Source organism: Macaca mulatta, chromosome 2 (assembly GCF_049350105.2).
Source record: "Macaca mulatta isolate MMU2019108-1 chromosome 2, T2T-MMU8v2.0, whole genome shotgun sequence".
Taxonomy (NCBI): Eukaryota; Metazoa; Chordata; class Mammalia; order Primates; family Cercopithecidae; genus Macaca; species Macaca mulatta.
Window position 1 is genome coordinate 171,613,506 of NC_133407.1, and position 13,557 is coordinate 171,627,062.

Genomic DNA, 13,557 nt, shown 5'->3' on the forward strand with positions numbered 1-13,557 from the left:
TGTGGCTATCGTTGGCAACCGCATAAAGGAAATGACTAATAAGAAAAGAACTTCTTGGATTCTTTAGAGTCACTTGTTTCAGCAATTCATGGTGATATTGAGGAAGCTAAGAAATGATTTGATTTACCAGAACATTTGAAACTCGAAGAAGACAATTTCTTCCAGGTTCCTAAAAGCAAAATGATGAACGGCCACTGATGAAAAAAACCATCTTATTTATTCATACACTGTTTTCTAGTGAAAACATAACTGCTTATAACTCTGCAGTCTCATCTTGGTTGTATTTTAAAACCCAAACATTTCCCTACGGCTATGAATTAGTTTAAACAGTGCACTGTAGTTACCATTTTATGTTTCAAATGTTAAACCCATTGGGACATATTACAAAAGAGATTCATTTAAAAATCAATATTACTTTTTACGTAATATGTTGATTCAAATGCATCACTAGAAAGATATTGGTCTTATCATGGAAATAAAATGTATATAAGTCTGGGTAAAAAGGCAAGTCACTAGTTTGATGTGAGAAGTATAATTCTCATGGTAAAATGCCAGCATATATATACTCATATAGATTTCCTGCTAAACAGAGGGGTCTTACAAAAGTAAATGCACTAAACAGAAGGTTGATAGTTTATTACAATCCTAAGAGGAAAAATCTAGATTTCATACTTTTTTATATTTTGTACATTTATATATTATCATAAACATGAAGACATTTGGGAAATCTTATTTTAGTCATTTCCTTTATGAGGTCACATCATTGTACCATCTTCATTCTTGTACAGCACTGCCTCAATTTGTGGACTAGACACATTTGCCTATCATGGTTTTTGTGTTTTTATTTTAAGGCAGCAGAATAAGTGTTTTTTGAATTTGTAGGTCTCATTTTTGTGTTGGATAACACTTTTATCTTTTTAATAGTAGATATCTGTCCTGCCACAATTTTTGTTTTACTTTGGTTCTTTCTTCCTTTAAATGATTGTCAATGTTCATTTATTCCATTTAGAATATCCTACAATTGTATACTTAAAAGACATTGCATCTGTCCATACCATTCCATTCTTTCACTAAAGAACAGTGATTAAGCATATGTATGTATTGCATTTTATATAAAAAACAAAATAGCAAACTTCATCTTTAGTTTTCCTTAAGATTTAAATGAACACGTAGCCATTCATTTATATGTACCAGTTTTTTAAATGGCTCAAAACTACTGAGCCCATTAAACTATAAAATAATTAGAAAGTTATTTATGTTTAATGCAAGTATTTGTTCTGGAGCAAATCTAAATTGCTGTAGTTGCATACACACAATGTAATATGATGCTTGTCTAAAGAGTGCTTGGGAAAGGCATAAAATTTTACTATTTTACTTAAATAATTTTCATAATATGGATTTTTCCTCCTACTAACTGTATGATTTTTGGCCATCTGAGTCTTTTTGTTTATACCAAAAGAAAGTTGAAATCTTTGGATATTTAGGAAATTAAGATTACAGGTTGTGTTGGGCTCCCTCAAACGGCATGTTGCATCATTGTTCACTTTAGCAACAGATTTGGTGGTAAATGGGGGTCGGGGTTGCAGCAGAACTATGTAAAAGTTATTTTTAAAGATAACTCATAATGCATCAGTTTCCCCTAATCTGCATAGGTGAATTAGAACTGATTTAATTAAAATATTTATAAATTATTTAGAAAAGCATATAAAGTTGTTGGAGAAGAGAAAAGCATATATCAATTCAATTGGATTGTGTTTTACTTTTTGGTGTATGTATTTTATGGCAAACAATATAGTTTGTGACTTCTTTATATTTTATAGAAATATTTAGAAAACATAATTGTAAATGTTAGAAATCCTATACTTGAAAGAAGCTTCATTTATCATAGATTTTTGAAGCAAAGTTAAAAACAAACATGGAAATTGTAAAAATATTTGTGTTTGTTTTGTCTGAATAGATTGCTGCTAATTATGTTCTCCTTAGGTGTGTGAAAGTTATTTGATGTTTTATTGTCATCTTGCATTTTGTTAAATAGCCATCACTTTTGAAAATCAAAGGGTATCCTTGTTTAAGAATTAATTAGTTGTCAGGCGGTTCCAAGATGGCCGAATAGAAACAGCTCCAGTCTATAGCTCCCAGTGTGAGTGACGCAGAAGACGGGTGATTTCTGCATTTCCAACTCAGGTACCGGGTTCATCTCACTGGGGCTTGTCAGACAGTGGGTATAGGACAGTGAGTGCAGCCCACTGAGGGTGAGCTGAAGCAGGGTCGCCCAGGAAGCATGAGGGATCAGGGAATTCCCTTTCCTAGCTGAGGGAAGCTGTGACAGACAGCACCTGGAAAATTGGGTCACTCCCACCCTAATACTGCACTTTTCCAACAGTCTTAGCAAACGGCACACCAGGAGATTATATCCCACGCCTGGCTCAGAGGGTCCCATGCCCACAGAGCCTCGCTCATTGCTAGCACAGCAATCTGAGATGAAACTGCAAGGTGGTAGCAAGCCTAGGGGTGGGGTGCCTGCCATTGCTGAGGCTTGAGTAGGTAAACAAAGTGGCCAGGAAGCTTGAACTGGGTGGAGCCCACCACAGCTCAAGGAGGCCTGCCTGCCTCTGTAGATTCCACCTCTGGGGGCAGGGCATAGCTGAACAAAAGGCAGCAGAAACCTCTGCAGACGTAAATGTCCCTGTCTAACAGCTTTGAAGAGAGTAGTGGTTCTCCCAGCAGGGAGTTTGAGATCTGAGCATGGACAGACTGCCTCCTCAAGTGGATCCCTGACCCTTGAGGAGCCTAACTGGGAGGCACCCCCCAGTAGGGGCATACTGACACCTCACATGGCCAGGTACCTGAGATGAAGCTTCCAAAGGAACAATCAGACAGCAACATTTGCTGTTCAGCAATGTTCGCTGTTTGGCAGCCTCCGCTGCTGATACCCAGGCAAACAGGGTCTGGAGTGGACTTCCAGCAAACTCCAACAGACCTGCAGCTGAGGGTCCTGACTGTTAGAAGGAAAACTAACAAACCGAAAAGATATCCACAGCAAAACCCCATCTGTACATCACCATCATCAAAGACCAAAGGTAGATAAAACCACAAAGATGGGGATAAAACAGCAGAAAAGCTGAAAATTCTAAAAATCAGAGTATCTCTCCCCCTCCAAAGGAATGCAGCTCCTTGCCAGCAATGGAACAAAGCTGGACAGAGAATGACTTTGACGAGTTGACAGAAGAAGGCTTCAGATGATCAAACTTCTCCTAGCTAAAGGAGGAAGTTTGAACCTATTGCAAAGAAGCTAAAAACCTTGAAAAAAGATTAGACGAATGGCTAACTAGAATAACCAGTGTAGAGAAGCCCTTAAATGACCTGATGGAGCTGAAAACCATGGCACGAGAACTATGTGACAAATGCACAAGCTTCAGCAGCCAATTCGATCAACTGGAAGAAAGGGTATCAGTGAGTGAAGATCAAATGAATGAAATGAAGTGAGAAGAGAAGTTTAGAGAAAAAAAGAGTAAAAAGAAATTAATAAAGGCTCCAAGAAATATGGGACTATGTAAAAAGACCAAATCTACATCTGATTGGTTTGCCTGAAAGTGACGGGGAGAATGGAACCAAGTTGGAAAACACTCTGCAGGATATTATCCAGGAGAACTTCCCCAACCTAGCAAGGCAGGCTAACATTCAAATTCAGGAAATACAGAGAATGCCACAAAGATACTCCTCGAGAAGAGCAACTCCAAGACACATAATTGTCAGATTCACCAAAGTTGAAATGAAGAAAAAAATGTTAAGGGCAGCCAGAGAGAAAGGTCAGGTTACCTACAAGGGGAAGTCCATCAGACAAACAGGGGATCTGCCGGCAGAAACTCCCCAAGCCAGAAGAGAGTGGGGGCCAATATTCAACATTCATAAAGAAAAGAATTTTAAACCCAGAATTTCATATCCAGCCAAACTAAGCATCATAAATGAAGGAGAAATAAAATCCTTTACAGACAAGCAAATGCTGAGAGATTTTGTCACCACCAGGCCTGCCTTACAAGAGCTCCTGAAGGAAGCACTAAACATGGAAAGGAACAACCAGTACCAGCCACTGCAAAAACATGCCAAATTGTAAAGACCATCGATGCTAGGAAGAAACTGCATCAACTAATGAGCAAAATAACCAGCTAACATAATGACAGGATCAAATTCACACATAACAATATTAACCTTAAATGTAAATGGGCTAAATGCTCCAATTAAAAGACACAGACTGGCAAATTGGATAAAGAGTCAAGACCCATCAGTGTGCTGTGTTGAGGAGACCCATCTCACATGCAGAGACACACATAGGCTCAAAGTAAAGAGATGGAGGAAGATCTACCAAACAAATGGAAAACAAAAAAAAGGTAGGGTTTGCAATCCTAGTCTCTGATAAAATTTAAACCAACAAAGATCAAAAGAGACAAAGAAGCCCATTACATAATGGTAAAGGGATCAATTCAACAAGAAGGGCTAACTATCCTAAATATGTATGCACTCAACAGGAGCACCCAGATTCATAAAGCAAGTCCTTAGAGAACTAGAAGGAGACTTAGACGACCTACAAAGAGACTTAGGCTCCCAACAGTAATAATGGGAGACTTTAACACCCCACTGTCAACATTAGACAGATCAACGAGACAGAAAGTAAAAAAGGATATCCAGGAACTGAACTCAGCTATGCACCAAGCGGACCTAATAGACATCTACAGAACTCTCCAACCCAAATCAACAGAATATACATTACTCTCAGCACCACATTGCACTTATTCCAAAATTCACCACATAGTTGGAAGTAAAGCACTCCTCAGCAAATATAAAAGAACAGAAATCACAAGAAACTGCCTCTCAGATCACAGTGCAATGAAACCAGAACTCAGGATTAAGAAAATCACTCAAAACCACTTAACAACATAGAAACTGAACAACCTGCTCCTGAATGACTACTGGGTGCATAACGAAATGAAGGCAGAAATAAAGATGTTCTTTGAAACCAATGAGAACAAAGATACAACATACCAGAATCTCTGGACACATTTAAAGCAGTGTGTAGAGGGAAATTTATAGCACTTAAGGCCCACAAGAGAAAGCAGGAAAGATCTAAAACTGACACCCTAACATCACAATTAAAAGAACTAGAGAAGCAAGAGCAAACACATTCAAAAGCTAGCAAAGGGCAAGAAATAACTAAGATCAGAGCAGAACTGAAGGAGATAGAGACACAAAAAACCCTTCAAAAAATCAGTGAATCCAGGAGCTGGTTTTTTGAAATGATCAACAAAATTGATAGACCACTAGCAAGACTAATAAAGAAGAAAAGAGAGAAAAATCAAATAGATGCAATAAAAAATGATAAAGGGGATATCACCACTGATCCCACAGAAATACAAACTATCATCAGAGACTATATAAACACCTCTACACAAATAAACTAGAAAATCTAGAAGAAATGGATAAATTCCTGGACACATACACCCTCCCAAGACTAAACCAGGAAGTAGAATCCCTGAATAGACCAATAACAGGCTCTGAAATGGAGGCAATAATTAATAGCCTACCAACCAAAAAAGTCCAGGACCAGACAGATTAATAGCTGAATTCTACCAGAGATACAAGGAGGAGCTGGTACCGTTCTCTCTGAAACAATTCCAATCAATAGAAAAAGAGGGAATCCTCCCTAACTCATTTTATGAGCCCAGCATCATCCTGATACCAAAGCCTGGCAAAGACACAACAAAAAAAGGGAATTTTAGACCAATATCCATGATGAATATCGATGCAAAAATCCTCAGTAAAATACTGGCAATCCGAATCCTACAGCACATCAAAAAGCTTATCCACCATGATCAAGTGGGCTTCATTCCTGGGATGCAAGGCTGGTCCAACATACGCAAATCAATAAACATAATCCAGCATATAAACAGAACCAAAGACAAAAACCACGTGTTTATCTCAATAGATGCAGAAAAGGCCTTTGACAAAATTCAACAGCCCTTCGTACTGAAAACTCTCAATAAATTAGGTATTGATGGGATGTATCTCAAAATAATAAGAGTTGTTTATGACAAACCCACAGCCAATATCATACTGAATGGGCAAAAACTGGAAGCATTGCCTTTGAAAACTGGCACAAGACAGGGATGCCCTCTCTCGACACTCCTATTCAACGTAGTGTTGGAAGTTCTGGCCAGGGCAATCAAGCAGGAGAAAGAAATAAAGGGTATTCAATTAGGAAAAGAGGAACTCAAATTGTCCCTGTTTGCAGATGACATGATTGTATATTTAGAAAACCCCATCATCTCAGCCCAAAATCTCCTTAAGCTGATAAGCAACTTCAGCAAAGTCTCAGGATACAAAATCAATGTGCAAAAATCACAAGCATTCTTATACACCAATAACAGACAGAGAGCCAAATCATGAGTGAACTACCATTCACAATCGCTTCAAATAGAATAAAATACCTATTTACAAGGGATGTGAAGGATCTCTTCAAGGAGAACTACAAACCACTGCTCAGTGAAATAAAAGAGGACACAAACAAATGGAAGAACATTCCATGCTCATGGATAGGAAGAATCAGTATCGTGAAAATGGCCATACCGCCCAAGGTAATTAATAGATTCAATGCCATCCCCATCAAGCTACCAATGACTTTCTTCACGGAATTGGAAAAAAACTACTTTAAAGTTCATATGGAACCAAAAAAGAGCCCATATTGCCAAGACAATCCTAAGCCAAAAGAACAAAGCTGGAGGCATCACACTGCCTGACTTCAAACTATAGTACAAGGCTACAGTAACCAAAACCGCATGGTACTGGTACCAAAACAGAGAGAGAGACCAATGGAACAGAACAGAGCCCTCAGAAATAATACCACGTATCTACAACCATCTGATCTTTGACAAACCCGACAAAAACAAGAAATGGGGAAAGGATTCCCTGTTTAATAAATGGTGCTGGGAAAACTAGCTAGCCATATGTAGAAAGCTGAAACTGGATCCCTTCCTTATACCTTATACAAAAATTAATTCAAGATGGATTAAAGACTTAAATGTTAGACCTAAAACCATAAAATCCCTAGATGAAAACCTAGGCAATACCATTCAGGACATAAGCATGGGCGTGGACTTCATGTCTAAAACACTAAAAGCAATGGCAACAAAAGCCAAAATTGACAAATGGGATCTAATTAAACTAAAGAGCTTCTGCACAGCAAAAGAAACTACCATCAGAGTGAACAGGCAACCTACAGAATGGGGGAAAATTTTTGCAATCTACTCATCTGACAAAGGGCTAATCTCCAGAATCTACAAAGAACTCAAACAAATTTACAAGAAAAAAACAAACAACCCCATCAAAAAGTGGGCAAAGGACATGAACAGACGTTTCTCAAAGAAGACATTTATGCAACCAACAGACACAAGAAAAAATGCTCATCATGACTGGCCATCGGAGAAATACAAATCAAAACCACAATGAGATGCCATCTCACACCAGTCAGAATGGCGATCATTTAATAGTCAGGAAATAACAGGTGCTGGAGAGGATGTGGAGAAATAGCAACACTTTTACACTGTTGGTGGGAGTGTAAACTAGTTCAACAACTGTGGAAGACAGTGTGGCGATTCCTCAAGGATCTAGAACTAGAAATACCATTTGACCCAGCCATCCCATTACTGGATATATACCCAAAGGACTATAAATCACGCTACTATAAAGACACATGCACGCATATGTTTATTGTGGCACTATTCACAATAGCAAAGACTTGTAACCAACCCAAATGTTCATGAATGATAGACTGGAGTAAGAAAATGTGGCACATATACACCATGGAATACCATGCAGCCATAAAAAAGGATGAGTTCATGAAGCTGGAAACCATCATTCTCAGCAAACTATCGCAAGGACAAAAAACCAAACACCATATGTTCTCACTCATAGGTGGGAATTGAACAATGAGAACACTTGGACGCAGGGCGGGGAACATCACACACTGGGGCCTGTCATGGGGTGGGGGAGGGAGAGGGATAGCATTAGGAGATATACCTAATGTAAATGACGAGTTAATGGGTGCAGCACACCAACATGGCACTTGTATACATATGTAACAAACCTGCATGTTGTGCACATGTACCCTAGAACCATTATTTACATCTTATAATAAATTACTATAGTACCATTTTGATTAGTCTGAATATCTTCAGGCCTTGAAATAAGTCTTGACCAAGTGATACAAAACAAAAGATAGAAAGAAGTGATCTACTCTAAGTGAGCAGATATATGATAAAGCAACTATAGCAAAATGTTAATGGTAGAATCTAGGTGTGGATATATGCATTTACACTATAAAATTATTTCAACTGCTTGTTTGAAATTTTTCTTAATAAAATGTTGAGGGGAAAATGATCATCTCTGAGAGTCAGATACACACTAGATAAGTCACTGGTTTTGAGTGATGATGGCAAAGAAAACTGGGATGTAAGATAAGCAAGCTTGCAACAAGCTTGGTGAGCAAGTATGCATTGATCTCCTTGTTGCTTTTTACTGGTATGGAAGTTCAGGTACAGAGTCTCTTTAATCTCAGAGCATATGACCAAAGGCAATGGCAATGGCCAGGTATATGCTGATGTTTTCCATCATAAGCAGTTTAGAAGACCCTGGAGAGATTTCCATTTCTTCCCAAGAGCAAAGGTCCCTGTACGAAGGGAAGAAGGGTAGGTGTCTGAAAGCTGGCCTTCTAAGCAGATGTGTACAGTGATCTAGATCAAAGGAGAAATATTTCTCCATTGCATTTAGCAGTGATTATTGGGAGCAAACACATAATCAATACATGAATTCAACACACAAAAACACTTTAGATGTTTCAGCCTTCCATCCCTGTGCTGAGACTAGCACATTGGGAAGACGGGATGTAGGTCCAAATCATCTATCTAATGTGAACAAGGTTCTGCTCTCCTGGCATAGAAGGCACTTAGCAGCGGGAGGTGACACTTTGATCTTTGCCTAACCAGAAGAAAGGTCAGCTCTTCAGAAACTGATAAGTGTCTTTCTGCTACTTAGGACCCACTTCTCCCTATTATGATAAGTGGTATGTGCAAAGTTGCCATCTGATCACCACTGTCCGCTGAGTTATCTGCGGAGGGGGAGTAAATCCTGAGGAATCTCAAGGTTGCACAGGATGCTGGGAAGTCAGCCACTTAACATTATCATCCTCAGTGTCCTGTAATAGACTCGTATGATAATGATCCTGGCTTCCCTTTCCCTGATGACTTGCAGGGAGCACGATTCTAATCTTCTGGGTCACATCACATGGATTTTTTTTTCTTTTCTGGCGTCTCGCTGTCGCCCAGGCTGGACTGCAGTGGCGAGATCTCGGTTCACTGCAAGCTCCGCCTCCCGGGTTCACACCATTCTCCTGCCTCAGCTTCCCGAGTCGCTGGGACCACAGGCGCCTGCCACCATGCTCGGCTAATTTTTTTTTGTATTTTTAGTAGAGACAGTGTTTCACCGTGTTAGTCAGGATGGTCTCGATTTCTTGACCTCGTGATCCGCCCGCCTGGGCTTCTCAAAGTTCTGGGATTACAGGTGTGAGCCATGCTATCTTGGATCACCAGCCATGAATCTTTTTTAAAAGTGAAATTGTAGTGTGGCATCCGAAATCTGGGCTATTGCAATATCCTCTTAACTGCTTTTCCTTCTCTAGGCTCATCTGTCACACTCTGATCCGTGAGTACATCACTGTTAATATATCTTCCGAAAATGACTCTAACATCACTTCCATCTTTAACAAATGGCAGCCCTTTTGTGCAGTCCCTCTAGCCTGGCATTCAAGGTTTCCTCAGTGTGGCTCCAGGCTACCTTTCTAACTGTGTACTCCTGTCACGTATACTAACTCTGTTCTGTCAAATCATGCATGTTCCATCTTTATTCCTCCATTTATTTGTCCATCTATCTGTTAACTCAATATTTATTTCATGCCTGCTACATGACATATCAAATATTTTTAAAAACTGAATAAAACCTATTACTGCTCTTAAAAAGCTCTCATTGGAGGAGGCAGAAACGCAAATGACTGATTATAATATTATGTAATAAATATAACAGAGATGTGAACAAATGCCCTAGAATCTTAGAGGAAGTTGATATTAACAGCCCTCCCCCCTGAATTTCGTGCCCCCAGTGTGTATTACTATTTAAATCCTAACCACTTTCCACACCCTACTTATAGCTCTCCTCCATGCTTGTGCACCCCACCCCATGACGCTCTCTTCTTCCTAACTCAAAACCTTTATGGTACATGCCAGTACTTGAAACTTTAAATAATGTAATAATTCATGAGGCACCACTTTGTAGCATCTATCATCTGTCTTGCTGGCTATTTAATTTGTCATATGGATATCCTATCTCCAGCTAAACTCCAGGCTTCTTGAAGACAAGGTCCTTCAACGTAATAACCTTGGGAAGCGGCAATGAGTGATAGCCTCTTCAGGAATTAGTTAGGTCTGGGATTTGTTTGCACCTTGTTTACAAACGAGTAAGATAACCTGTTAACTATTTTATGGATGGTAGCAAAAGACACACGATTCATGGCTCAGCAAACAGCATGAGTGTCAGTGGGTGTCCCACAGGGGTGACACAACATGGTCCAGATGGATGCTGCATCTGCAGTGGGTTTCCATTGCAGCTGAGGAATGCAGAGTTTGGAAAATCCACCATTTTTACAGCAAACAATAAGCAAACCTGTGCATTGTCCAAGATGGAGAGATTGCCTCCTCCCACAGGGCCCACAAACACACCCTGAGAAATGGCCAAGATGGAAAGCAGTCGAGGCCTTGTTTTCTTGGTATACACAGTGTATTCGTTTCCCAGGGCCGCCACAAATTGGAAGGCTAAAACCGCAGGAATTTATTGTCTCACAGTTTTAGAGGCTAAAAATCCAAAATCAAGGTGTTGACAGGGTCATGTGCCCTCTGAAACCTGTAGGGTAGAATTTTTCCTTGTGTTTTCCAAGCAGCTGCAGCTGTAGCCCTTCAGTCTCTGCGTTTATCATCACAGGGCATTCCCCCTGGGTGCCTCTGTGTTTCTTCTTTTATAAGGACACCAGCCTTGTTGGATTAAGGGTTCATTCTACTCTACCATAACCTCACCTTAACCAATTACATCTGCAATAACCCCATTTCCAAATAATACTGCATTCTAAGGTGGTGAGAGTTAGACTTCAACATGTTTTTTGGGAGACATAATTCAATGCATACCACCCAATAAGGCCTGTAGGATATTGAGAGACTTGGAGAACTGTCTCTCTCAACAGAGTAAACTTGCTTCTAATAGACAGCACTGCGAAAATTCTAGAGCCAGGTCATATTCTGAGATAGTTGTAGGTGGCATTCTTACCATTTCATCCAGATGTTACCCTGAAATCCTACTCTATTCTTCTGACTCTCCCTCTGTGGTAGAGAGGGGGAGGATGGCTCAGTGTGATGTATTTATGGTCAGGAAGGAATTATGATTCATTAGTACATGATCCATGGTCAGTCATATTACAAGAAGTGAATTTTCAGAGAAGACTGCCCTGCTATTCAACTAGACCAGTAATGGGAGAGTTAATGGGTGAAAAGCCTCTTTTCTTTGTGGTTCAATGGACCCATAGGAAATATCTCTTTTCCTTTTTTGATGGTCTACTATGAGAAGCACTCAATTCAGTATTAACATGTGACTGGGCTAAGGGACACTGAGGTAAACTAGTCCAGAAGCCATTCTACCTCACAAAGCTAACCAGACAAACCCTAGTAGGCACAGATTGTCCCCAGGTGGTAAACAGCACAGTCACAGAAAGCTGCCATCTCATTGAGCTAGTGTAGCATCTGGCTCACAGCAGGAGCTGAATCTGATTTATGTTTGATAAAGAAATGAACCTGATGTACTAAAAAATATTGACTTTGGAAATAGTACAAATATCACTAGATTACAAAGAGATTCTTTTGAAAAACAACTACAAATCAGAATAACAAGATAGGATTGGGAAAATGATGAAACGACAGAAAATGAGAAAACTTATGATAGAAATAAATGAAACAAATGAATCAAAATGAACTTGGTACAGAGAGGTATGGGGAAAAAATGAAGAGTAAAAATCAGTGGAGGAGAAAACAAAGGGAACAGAACAATTAAATAATTTAAAAAGTGTATTCCATGGTTTGGGTGGCCTGGAGAGCATCTCACATCTTAGCATGCAAGGGTTGAGTTTTGCAGCTGTGCAGAGTTAGCTTCTCCACCAAGTTCATCTCAGTAATGCGGTTCAGTGCTCCCAGCTTCTGTGCTGTTTAGCACTGTGTCATATCAACTTTTTCATAGACTATGCACATTCTGGAATCTGAAATAATACCACTCACCTATTTGCTCATTACCCTAAATCATTCCCAGTTAGAGGCCCCAATGACCTTGATGTAACTTGATAATGACAAATGAGATAAATGACTGAGTGTATGTTCTGGTAATTTCTATCTAAAGTTCAGGTGCTTGAAAGCACAGCTAAAATCCAAATAAAAACAGTGGTGATGTGATAAAACAGAAATCCTACCTTATGTCTCTCACCCCCCAAAAAAGAAGTATTTCAAAATTAAATTAAATGTTATATTATGCCATTTTTGTGTTGCTATAAAGAAACTCTTCGGGAGGCTGAGGCAGGTGGATCACCTAAGGTCAGGAGTTCGAGACCAGTCTGACCAACAAAGTTAAACCCCATCTCTACTAAATACAAAAAATAAGCTGGGTGTGGTGGCACATGCCTGCAATCCCAGCTACTTGGGAGTCTGAGGAAGGAGAATCGCTTGAAACCAGGAGGTGGAGGTTGCAGTGAGTCGAGATTGTGCCGTTGCAGCCCAGCCTGGGCAACAAGAGCAAAAGCCCATCTCGGAAGGAAGGAAGGAAGGAAGGAAGGAAGGAAGGAAGGAAGGAAGGAAGGAAGGAAGGAAGGAAGGAAGGAAGGAAGGAAGGGAGGGAGGGAGGGAGGGAGGGAGGGAGGGAGGGAGGGAGGGAGGGAGGGAGGGGAAAGAAAGAAAGAAAGAAAGAAAAAGAAAGAAAGAAAGAAAGAAAAAGAAAGAAAGAAAAAGAAAGAAAGAAAGAAAGAAAGAAAGAAAGAAAGAAAGAAAGAAGAAAGAGAGAGAAAGGAAGGAAGGAAGGAAGGAAGGAAGGAAGGAGAGGAAGGAAGAAAACTGAGACTGGGTAATTTATGAGGATAAGAGGTTTAATTAGCTCATGGGGTAGGCAGTACAGCAAGCATGATGCCAGCATCTGCTTCTGGTGAGGACCTCAAGGAATGTACAATCATGGTGTATTAGTTCATTTTCACACTGCCAAAAAGAACTGTCTGACACTGGGTAATTTATAAAGGAAAGAGGTTTAATTGACTCATGGTTCTGAATGGCTGAGGAGGCCTCAGGGAACTTACAGTGATGGTGGAAAGCAAAAGAGAAGCAAGGCACATCTTCACAAGGCAGCAAGAAAGAGGGTGAGTGTGAAGGAGGAACTGTC